The following is a 12,184-nucleotide window of genomic DNA, read 5'->3' on the forward strand; positions in this document are numbered from 1 at the left end:
AATTTTATGAAGAGGGAAAGTGCAGCCAGGATTCTGTTCCATTTCTGAAATCTCAGTAAAACTCAAAAGGACATAGGTAAGCATTGCTAAGCTAGGGAGAACTAGATCTCACTTCTTATTTTCCTTGTTGGACCACTGATATCAGCACGTGGAATTTCCTTTGTGGTCCTGTTGATGGACTGTGTTTATAAAATAATGAACATTCTGACTTACAGATCTGAATGGCAATATCAGTAATGTTTAAAATGAACAAACATATATACTTACACTGTCTATGTAACATTAAGATATATATAAACCTGTTTTTTGTATAAGTTTAACTGAAAGAAACATAAGGCCAAGTCTAGGTGTTAAATGACATTCTGTAGTAAAACCCTTATGCTTTTCAGCTTGTAATTACTCTTTCAAACAATTTCAAGGGAACCAACCACATTATGAACTCTCTGTTTTATGTCCATTTTCTTCATTAGACTATGAATGCTTTGGATACAGAAACTGTGCCTTACATGTATTCTTACCCCTAGAATCTAGCATAGATAAAACTTGGCATACATCATGAAGGGTTGCATTATCACTTTATGGGTCCTGGAAACTTTTGCCTTCATGGGCCCCTTCCTTCATTAAAAAATATTTAAAATTATATTTTATGATCATGCTGGTATGAAAATGAATATATTAATATTATATATACTTTCTTTGACCTAAAATTTTCTTTTTCTTCTGATTTTAAAATAATTTTTTTCTTCTGATTTTAAAAGACTGTTTTTATAGGCCTCTAAAAGTATTGTGGGCCCCAGGTGCTATGCCTACCTTGCTTAGGGATAAGTCAGTCAAGTCCTATGTGTTAAATATATTTTTGTTGACTGAATGAAATGAATAAATGACTTAAAGTTAACTTGGTGGTAGTGATTCTTAGAGCTTCTATTTTGGCGTGACTTCCAGCTTAAAAAATTTTTCAAAAGCAACTAATTAATAAAATCACCATGACATACTAATATTCATTTAATCTGAAGCCATCTATTGAAATTTAGTACTGTAAACAAAATTAAAACCCAAGGGCAGTGTAGAAGGCTGTCAAAGTAGCAAAATAAATATTTTAAAATAATATCAGAGGTTGCTCCAATATTGAACAAACATAGCACACCTCTTAAATAGAGGAATTTAAATATTTTCTTTTTAAAATTCTGACATTCCAAAAGAGTCAGTTCAGAAGGTAGATACTTTAAAAAATGTGGGTTTATACTTGGAGCCACAAGGTTATTGACTAGAATGTAGTTAAGCATGTGCCTGGAACGCTAGACCTGCTGCCTTTCACAACATTACTTTTGGAACTCAGCATCGCTCCACTGTTGCTTCCAGAGACAGCTTTTTAAAATGGAAAATTGATTGATGAAATCTTAGGCATAATACATGCTAACGCATCTGATAAATTAAAATACTGTCATTTTATAAGAAGGTTTATTGGCTAACTGTGTATTTCTCGTAATTCAAAGTCTAGTGTTTAATTTACAGAATGAAATGCAGAAATCAATTACTTGGTCAGTAGTAAGGTGAAATCGATGTTCAAAAGTATGTTTTGGGATGCCACTAGGCTGACTTATCCACTGACTTAAAATGGAGAAGGTCATATCTCAGCAGTTTTTTCCCCCTTCTGAATGTATTGAACAATGTCCAGAATATGAGGAAGTATCTTTGCATTGTCTGGATGAGGTTGTGTGCTGATTAATATCTAGATAATAATTCAGATTTGCCCTTCCAAAAAGGATATCACACATATAAAGTAGTGCTAGTATTTACAGGATGGGCATTTACCAGAACAGCTCTTAAAGGCTACAGAATAAAATTGCATTAAGGCTGCCTAACTTAATTAACCATAGATACTGAAATGAATTCAGCTAATGGATTCTGCTTCCCCAAAGAGTACTCTCTCTTAATAATAATTTTAAAAGCAAAAACATGTTTTTCCTTCTCTTTTTCATAATATGTAGCCACCTGACCAAGAGTAGGGTTGGGAGAGAGACTGTCCCTACCACCCAGGAGACAGCAGGAGGGAGGGGTCATCTAGTGATCACACTTCTGCTTCTCCTCTCCAAGGGCAAAGGGCTGCCTCAGCAGCTGTCACATCCTGCTGCCCTTTGAAACAGAAAACCAGTCTAGAGTTTCACACTTATCTCCTGCTTTGCATTACCAAATTGGCAGTCTTGCTAGACCCTAGTAAATGCCTTTCATAGACGAAGGTGGTGAACGCTCCAGGGAATGGTGAATGGGGAGGGCATTTGTGTTTGGGAAGCGGCAGTACCTGGTTCAACTGTCTGCCATCCATCAGATGGTTCTGCAGATGAAACAAGCACGGAGGAGGAAGAGAACACACAAGGTCACTTGGTCTATCTCAGGCAGGCAGGCAGAATCTTATCTTTGTGTACGGTGAACCATAGAGTCTTGTGAGGAGGTTGCTAGTCATATAAAGGCACATCATGAAGGACTTCAAAGATCCCCATTGTGGACTCACAAATCACAGTTACTCAACTCGCCTTCTGGTCAGACTAGCCCCTGTTTTCTCACGTTTCCCATACAACGTCTTGCTTTTGCCATCTTACTGCTCATTAGCAGTTCCAGCAGAGGGCAGGCGGGGGAAAGGACAGGAGTTGTGTATTATAGCCAAAGATCTCTTCTGAACGTGTTAAGGCAAATTTTCTGGATTACTTAGAGCAACAGATGCTTTTCTGTCCAAATTTTTTTTTATTTATTTTTATTTTTTTTTATTGTCTATCTGTCTGTATAGGTATTTCTAGTTTTCAGGGTCTCCTCTCTCAATGAATTTACAATCTGGCTTGGGAAAGCAAAATGAAGACACATGAAATAATGAGAAAGCCATGCCATAAAGCCATCCCTGTTATTCCAAGCAAAGTCATGGGTTTGAAGAGAGGAAGAGAGGTCTTCATGCACTGAAGTTGGTGATAGCATTTGTACATTAAAAATATAAATTGAAGTCAATCATTAGTGCAGAGAAGTGAGACTCAGCAAATGGGCAGATGTAATTGTTGAAAATTCTCTAAACAGGCTTGGGTGGCAGTCCCATAAAGAGGACTTGTAGGCATCCACTGAAAATGTGGTTTTTGTAAGACAAAGGTCTCACTGGATCTCAGTACCAAGCCTTTGCCATGATCAGCTGGAGTGAAGGGGTTGGGACACCGAAGATTTGTTGGCATTCCGGGAGGAAAAATATTCAGTATCTTTCCATATCATTCATTAAGGTCTGTGTGACAATGTCATGAGCAATTCACTACTGGGAGGTCTTCATCAGATAAACAGGACTGCAAAATTCATGGCCAAGGAATGTGGGCGGAAGAGACACTCCCAGCCACAGCTGCTACCTGAACACCCAGAGCTGGCTGGGAACCAAGGAGACGTGCTGAAACCAGGAGCCTCAGCGACCAGTGGCAACGTTACAGACGCTTAATCCTGAAATGAAGAGTAATTGCTTCTGGCTTAAAGAATAAAGGAAAAACAAGATCAGCCTTGGCTGGATTACATTTTTTTAAAATACAACCATGCTAAAGACCAGGTTCTGCTACTTGCCTGGTATTTGAAAATGTGAGGAAATGGATGTTTTCTGTCAACGTAATTTAAATCTATCCAGGAGTATTGACATATAAGAACACTTGAATGCGAGTACATTTTGGTTAATATAATTAGATCAAATGTGTTTACTTTTAGCTGTAAAGGACATCTAAAATTTAACTTACCTAATATAAATTTAGGTCTTTCTTGAAAATAGCTCTTGCTTTGTATTTTGAAGCATTTCCTACTGAAAAGTCTTGGTCAAAGCTACCAGAGCTCCTTTTCCGTACAGATGAAACTGCAAATGGAGAAATATGGAAGAAGAGAGAGGGGAAAGGCATTTTAATACCTCTAATATATTTCTGTGATGAAATAGTCTTCACTAGAGAGAAGAGAATTCATGGAAATTCACTAAGGAAGAGTCGCAAGTTTAAGTTATTGTTAGAATAATAGAAAGATGACTTTAACCCACAACTGAGTAAGTAATATTTGTGTTCTTACTTGTTTACCCCTCAAGACCTACAGAATGGCAAATGTCAGGAGATGTTCTGTATATAGAGTTGGTATTTTCCTTGAAAGCAAGAGAGCAATGACACAGTAAAAACAAAGTAAGAATAAGAGGAAAACAAATCTTTCCTTTCTAGTTCCAATTTTTAAGTTATATGTATTAATTTAAGACATTTGTAGCAGACTTACAATGATGTACAGCAAATTAATTGAATTATATCTTGTATCCTAGAACTGAAGCTGCTTTGTTTCTTGTTAGGTTGAGTCATATGAAATTGTCTACACAAATAGCAATTTCATATAATTTAACCTAATACCATAAACCTTCACAGGAATTCATCAACCAATAATAATCAGTAAGAAATAAAACCTAGCTGGTTTTCCTGCCATCATTCTGCATGAACACTAATATTATAAAGCTAATATAACACATACTATCTTCTTGCAGGCCTTAACATTGAGGACATTCTGCATAAAGGAACAAAGCCTATTTACAGACAATGTTCACAGTTTGTTTCTGCTTCATTAATTCAAAACAGAAAAAAAAAATTCTTATACCAGAAATGTTTTGGATACCACCAGGATGACTTAACCTAACAGAACAGCACAATGACTGACAATTGTGTCTGCTTCTTGTGAGCTCAGACTGATGAACAACTGGAAGGCCAGCCACAGGCCTGATAACCTGATGCACAGTGATCACAAACATAAGGACTTATTTAAATAAGAGGTGGCATACAGCTCATGAGGTAAAGAAACAGCCACAAATAGCCCTAAGAATGCAAAAAAATGGCTGTGAGTTGTACTCTCTATTGGTATTATAATACACAGCTGGTGACCCAAAAACCCATGGTATTTCCAAAGGCGAGGGACTATGGTATTTAGTAACACTATGCAGATTTAAAAAGAAAAGACAGCAGTCCGTTTTACAGCAGTGCTCTATCATTCTCTGCCAAGAAAGGGTACTAACTGTTAAACTGGCCCCAATTCTCTTTTTCACATTGAACATGATTCACATGTTAACTTGGTTTCCATTATCATTATAGAAAATTTTTAGATAATCTTTCTGTTCTTGCAAAATACAATAATGCCCAAAGGAAATATAAATTTAAAGTATAATGTGAACATACATTTTAACTGAGATACACAATGATTGCAAACATTTAAATGATAGGAAGTACATATTTATGGTATGTTGAATGCAATTTTAACTCAAATATGATACTTGCAGATTTAAGGCAATCTGTTCTCTACATAAAAAATAAGATTATAAAATGTAACATAATTATACTAATGCAATTTCTCATGTTATATATTATTAAATCATCAATGACACATTTTCTTTAAACACCAGATGACCTTGAGAGAAGCAAAGTTCTTTCATCCCCCTGAGATTTCAAGTAAAGAGTCATCCTTTACTACTTGCATTTTGCTTTCTGGTGATGGAACTAGAATTACTGACAATTCGAATATAATTACCAGCATCTCTCTGGGTGAACTAACCCCCTAGTGTCTTAAAACTTGCCTTCCAAAAGGAAATATATCTCTTCAAATTATACTTCATTAAAAGTGAAGCTTAACAAGCCTTTAAAATACAGTCTTAAAGTGATTTCATTCTCCCCATCTCCTTGCCAGTATTTCCCTTCCTCTCTAAGCATCCTTCTCTTCTCCTTCTCCAGGGTGAATTTTGAAGAGATTCTGAGGGATACCCAACAGGACTATAGCAGTGACTTCCCTCAAGGATTGCTTCATCCAACCCAGCAGGTAGGGCCTGTAAAGGACTTCACATACGACATTTGGAAAATACAGTAATCAGAGTGAACCTAGGAAGTTTTCCAGAATTGCTCTAATATCAACCTTTATTTCATTTCTTTTAAAGACAATTGATTATTTAAAGCAAAAATAATAAAACTTATCGTGGAGCTGTTAACTTATGTATGACAATAGTGCAAAGAACATATTGGAAAACAGAAAATTTGCTTTTGTAGGTTTTTTATACTACACATGTAGTGATGTGAACTCATAGTAGATTCTGCTAAGCTAAGGATGCACATTTCAATCCCTAGATCGCCCAAAATAAAACAACATATAGTTTTCAAGCCAATAGAGGAAATAAAACGAAATATTAAAAAATTTTCGAGCCCTGTGTGGTGGCTCATGCCTATAATCCCAGCACTTTGAGAGGCTGAGGTGGGCAGATCACTTGAGGTCAGGAGTTTGAGACTAGCATGGACAACGTGATGAAACCCTGTCTCTACCAAAAAAATACAAAAATTAGCCGGAGGTAGTGGCGTACGCCTGTAGTCCCAGTTACTTGGGAAGCTGAGGTGGGAGAATCACTTGAACCCAGGAGGTGGAAGTTGCAGTGAGCAGAGATCGTGCCACTGCCTTCCAGCCTGGGCGACAAAGTGAGACCCTGTCTCAAAAAAATAAAAATAAAAATAATAAAATATTCTCAACAAATTCAACAGAAGGAAGAAAAGGAGAAACAAAGGAACAACAAAAGAGACAAAACAAAACAAATAGATGGGAGAAAATAAATAGCAAAATAGTAGCTGTAACCTCAACACCAAACAAAACACTCCAATTAACAGGCAGAGATTATCAAACTGAATAAAAAAACAAGAACTAATGCTATAAAGTTTATAAGAGACATGCTTTATGTATAAAGCATAAGTATAAACAAGTTAGAAGTAAAAGGGATAAAAAAGAATACATATATTTTTAATTTCATTGATCTACTTGTCTGTCTTTTTACTATACCACAATAACTTTATTAATGTATCTTGAATTTAACAAGATCCCTAGGTAATTCATATATACATTAAATTCAAGAAATAATAAGTAGATAGCCCTTTTGAGGTATTTAGCAATGATAAAAAGAAACTTCTTGAGGCTGGGTGCGGTGGCTCACGCCTGTAATCCCAGCATTTTGGGAGGCCAAGGCGGGCAGATCACAAGGTCGGGAGTTTGAGACCAGCTGGCCAATATGTTGAAACTCCATCTCTACTAAAAAATACAAAAAAATTAGCTGGGCATAGTGGCGCATGCCTGTAATCCCAGCTACTCTGGAGGCCGAGGCAGGAGAATTGCTTGAATCCAGGAGGCGGAGGTTGCAGTGAGCCAAGATCACACCACTGCACTCCAGCCTGGGCAACAGAGACTCCATCTCAAAAAAAAAGAAACTGGCCGGGCGCGGTGGCTCACGCCTGTAATCCCAGCACTTTGGGAGGCCGAGGCAGGCGGATCACGAGGTCAGGAGATCGAGACCATCCTGGCTAACACAGTGAAACCCCGTCTCTACTAAAAATACAAAAAATTAGCCGGGCGAGGTGGCGGGCGCCTATAGTCCCAGCTACTCGGGAGGCTGAGGCAGAATGGCGTGAACCCCGGGGGGCGGAGCCTGCAGTGAGCCGAGATCACGCCACTGCACTCCAGCCTGGGCGACAGCGAGACTCTGTCTCAAAAAAAAAAAAAAAAGAAACTTCTTGAATTGTTACCAATTAGAGAGGAATATCAAGTATTGATTAAGCCACTTACCTAAGGTTACAGAAGTAGACCAGATTCCAGATTTCCTGACTCCCAGACTATTGAAATGTCTACCAAAAACTCAGCTTTATAATTAAGTTTTACTCACTCAATAATAGGCAAGGAAAAAAGTAATTTCTATTTACCCACATATTTACCACTTCTAGCACTAGTCTTTTTTTATATTAATCTGAGTTTCTATCTGGTATCATTTCCTTTAGCCTGAAGAACTTTCTTTAATATTTCTTATAGTCTATGTGTACCATTGATACATTTGGTTTTTGCTTGGCAGTGTTTTTCTTCTTCCCCTTCCCCTCTCTCTCTCTCTCTTCTTTTCTTTCCTTCCTTCCTTCCCTCCTTCCTCTTTCTTTCTCTCTTTCTTTTTCTTTCTTTCCCTTTCTTTTCTTCCTTTCTTTTTCTTTCTTTCTCTCTTTCTTTCTTTCTTTCTTTCTTTCTTTCTTTCTTTCTTTCTTTCTTTCTTTCTTTCTCTCTTTCTTTCTTTCCCTTCCTTCCTTCCCTCCTTCCTTCCTTCCTTCTTTTCCTTTCTCTCTCCCTTCTTCCCTTCCCTTCCCATTTTCTCTTTTCTTTCTTTCATTTTTTAAGGGATCTTTATCTTTCAGTAGGTTTCTCCTTCCAGGTTGACAGGTTTTATTTCTTTTAGCACCTTAAAGATGTTATTCAATTCTCTTTTAGCCTATTGATAAATCAGCATTATTGTTCTCCTGGGTCTTGTGCAGAATGGGTCTTTTCCTCATACTGCTATTAAGACTTTTTCTTTGATCCTTGGCTTTCATAAACTTGGTTATAATGTACCCAGGAGTGGTCTTCTTTGTTTTTTTATCCTGCATGGGGTTTATTCAGATTCTTAGTTTATGGGTTAGTATTTTTCACCAAATTGGGAATTTTTTCAGCTATCACTTCTTCAAATATATTTTCTGTCCCAATTTCTCTTTCATCTTTTTCTGGAACTCCAGTTTCACAGATGTTAGGCCACCTCATACTATTCCACAAGTCAGTGAGGCTCTGTTCATTTTTTTCAGTGCTTTTTTCTCTATGTGCTTCAGCTGAGATTATTTGTATTGCCCTGTCTTCAATGTCACTATTTTTTTTCTTCTATGGAATCTATTTTGCTGTTAAGCTCATTTAGTGATTTTTTTTTTCATTTTAGGTATTACATTTTTCAGTTCTAGAATTTCTAGCTGGTTTTCTATTATAATTTCCATTTTTCTAGTGAGAATTTCTATTTATTGGAGTCCATATTTTCTTTAAAATTTTAAACATATTTATAAGAGTTGTTTTAAAGCCTTTGCTTGCTAATTTTAACATATCTGCTATCTCTGAGTATGTTTCTATTGACTTAAAAAAATCTATTGTGGCCATGCCTCTTCACATATCTAGTAATTTTTGAATTGTATGCCAGACATTAAATGCTACATTATCAGTTCTTGATTTAAAGAGTGTTAAGTTTTGTTATGTTAATTTACTAGTGGATAAGCTTAATTTTTACAAAGCTGTTTTTAAACTTTATTTGGATGAACTTAGTATAGCCTTGAGTCCAGGGCTAGAGTAGCCCTTCTCCTACTGCCTGGCCTTTCTGGATTCTTCACTGAAAACCCCAGGGAATCACTGAGAACACCTCCACTCAGAACATCTACATCTCCAGTATTGTGCACCTTCTGGAATCTCCGTCCAGCTTACAGCTCCCCAGTAGCTATTTGCCACCAGACTTTGTAGAGACTCACTCAGAAAGTGAGAAGCTTAGCATTTGTCCAAAGACTTTCTAGTACCCATATGCAGATTTCTGGACCTGTTTCTCTGTGCAGCTTTCTCTTCATTATCCTGACCTACAAATTCCAACCACCTCAACAGCCCTGAACTGTGATTTCTGCCTCCGCAGAACAGTAAAGCAACCATTATCAACTTGGGCTCCACTTTGCTGTGCCTCCAGGAGAAAAGACAAGGTGACCAAGGGTTTCATCTCATGCGTTTCCCTTTTCCCAGGGATCAAAGTTCAACACTGGGTGAATTCCAGTGTCTGAAAACAGTTGCTCCATATATTTTGTCCAGTTTTACAGCTATTTATGGCAAGAGGGCTGGTACTAGTAACTTCATCAAAGCCAGAAGCAGAAGTCCTTCACACTGGATATTTTTGCTCATCATCTCCTGTTTGAAATTCTCCCTTATTTTTACTACTCTAATTTTTTAGATTAGATTTAGATTTTCCTCCTAAATTTCTTATTATTCCTTCACTATCTTCTCCTCCTCTTTATCCTTTAACCATGCTTCCCATGCCTAAATTATATCCATTCTTTAAGACCCAAGGTTTCTCCATAAAGCTTCTCCAGTCCCCTACACTGGAATTTATGCCAGGTATAAGAATATATGAACATATATGAACATACTTAACACTTTATTGGCACTGCTTCAGGGAGCACTTTGCACTTTCTGCCTTTTGAATGATCATGTCACTTCCATATTGTAAACTCTTTGAAGACATGGACAATGTCTAATTTATCATTGTTTCTTCCACAGAGCTTAACACAGTATTCCTCTATTCAGCTTTAATTCTGATATGGTGCTACTGGTGGTTGCCTAACAATGAGAGGAAACATTTGCTGACTACACCCCATGCACTGTGCTAGATGCTTTGCACATGTTATCTTGCTTAATTCTTGAGAATGATACTGAAAAGTAAACACAACCAAATGACAACAAAGCCAATGGCTCTGACTGAGATCACACATGCTTAACTGCTGGAATTTCAGTTCTTTGAATCCCTTCCTTTCTCCTGGGAAAATGTGACACTTTTGAGGACCTCGTTGCTGCCCCTTGCTTGTCACTGCCATCATTGCCCCCTTCTCAGGTCCCTCTGGCTTGAGCCTGGTGAGAGCCTGCTTCCCATGTTAGTACCTCCCTAAGAAGTTTTTCTTGTGGCACCACCACCACTGCTGCTTCCACCTATCCCCGCAACCACCACCATTGCCATTGTTTCTGCAGTGCTGCAGCAACTGGTACAGGGCTGCTCCAGGCCAGGCAGTTTCTCACTGCAGCCTGGCCTGCATTAAAGAGTCCTCTTTTGCTGCTTCTCTTCTGGGTTCTCCAGAGACAGCCCTGCCTCTCCTGCCTCCTACCACCTCTGTCTGCAGAGCCATGGGGATGCCCTGGAGGAGTCACGCTACCAGAACACTCGGTGCCTCTGCCTGCCTTTGTCTCCTAGAGTCAGATCTGCTTCTCCTTCAGCCAGATTTTCTCACTATCCATAGCTACCAGTCAGTGGATTGATGTCCCCCTGGTGGTGGATCTCATTGAACAAGGACTCAGTAAATTGTTCAGTGTTTGCTAAGAACTTTTTATGTGTGTGGAATCCTATTAATTGTCAAGAAAGAAGTTAAAAAAAAAAATCAACAACCAAATTAATAATTTAAAAACAAACATTTTGTTCGATAAGAGTTCCTTGCTTTAAAAAGGTTGAAATATATTAGACTATATAGATGTTCTTTATCTTTTTGTTTGTTCGTTTGTTTGAAATGGAGTTTCACTCTTGTTGCCCAAGCTGGAGTGCAATGGTGCGGTCTCAGCTCACTGCAACCTCTGCCTCCTGGGTTCAAGTGATGCTCCTTCCTCAGCCTCCTGAGTTGCTGAGATTACAGGTATGCGCCACCAGGCTAACTTTTTGTATTTTTAGTAAAAATGGGTTTTCACCATGTTAGCCAGGCGGGTCTTGAACTCCTGACCTCAAGTGATCCACCCACCTTGGCCTCCCAAAGTGCTGAGAATACAGGCATGAGCCACTGCGCCCGGCTGATGTTCTTTAAAGTTCATTTATCTATCTGTCTGTCTGTCTGTCTGTCTATCTATCTATCTATCTATCTATCTATCTATCTATCTATCTATATTAAGCCCATGAAGGTACCAGGTTCTGTTCCCAGTACTTGGAATACAAGATAGACAGGATGCCTGCTATCATGGAGCTTCCAATAAACACACAAACTAACATCACCTACTGGTAAGTACAATATTGGACAGTGGTAAGTGATGAGAAGAAAAAAAGCAGGAAGATGGGATAGGAAATAGTGGCAGGAAAACATGAGATAGGGAGGTGAGGGAAGATCTCTGAGGTGACATCTGGGCTAAGTGGCAGGTGATGATGGGGGGAAAGGGCAGTCTAGGGAGGGAGAACTTCAGTATTGCTGGAATGTGACGATCCAGGAGGTGAATCACAGGGGATGCGGTCAGACAGACTAACCCAGATCAGGTAGGGCTTACAAGTCCGCAGTAAAGAGTTTGGATTTTATTATAAATTCAGGGAAAGCATTGGAAGGTTTCAAACAGGACTGGCATGCTGTGATGATATTGCTCAGAGATCACTTTGGCTGCATTGTAGGCTGCATTGTAGGGAAGCAAGAGCATAAGACCTCAAGACTCCAAGACCCATTAGGAGCTGTCATAACCTAAGTAAGAGATGGTGGCTCTATAACTCCACGAAGTAAATGTGTGTTTTATTAGATCATGCCCTCTGTTGATAGCCCACTGTACAAGATACTGGATCTACTGTATAACAAAACTAGATGACACGGTCATTGGCCTC

At 38.4% G+C, this 12,184-nt stretch overlaps 1 protein-coding gene across 1 annotated transcript in view; it reads right to left on the bottom strand.

The window, feature by feature from the left end:
• DDAH1 (dimethylarginine dimethylaminohydrolase 1) overlaps positions 1-12,184 on the bottom strand; it is a 270,534-nt gene that overhangs the window by 184,188 nt on the left and 74,162 nt on the right. The window contains exon 3 of the mRNA XM_063624255.1: positions 3,747-3,859. The gene's annotated coding sequence lies outside the window, so the exon portion shown is untranslated. The remainder of the gene's footprint in view (positions 1-3,746; positions 3,860-12,184) is intronic.

The sequence above is a fragment of the Symphalangus syndactylus genome, chromosome 12, assembly GCF_028878055.3.
Source record: "Symphalangus syndactylus isolate Jambi chromosome 12, NHGRI_mSymSyn1-v2.1_pri, whole genome shotgun sequence".
NCBI lineage: Eukaryota > Metazoa > Chordata > Mammalia > Primates > Hylobatidae > Symphalangus > Symphalangus syndactylus.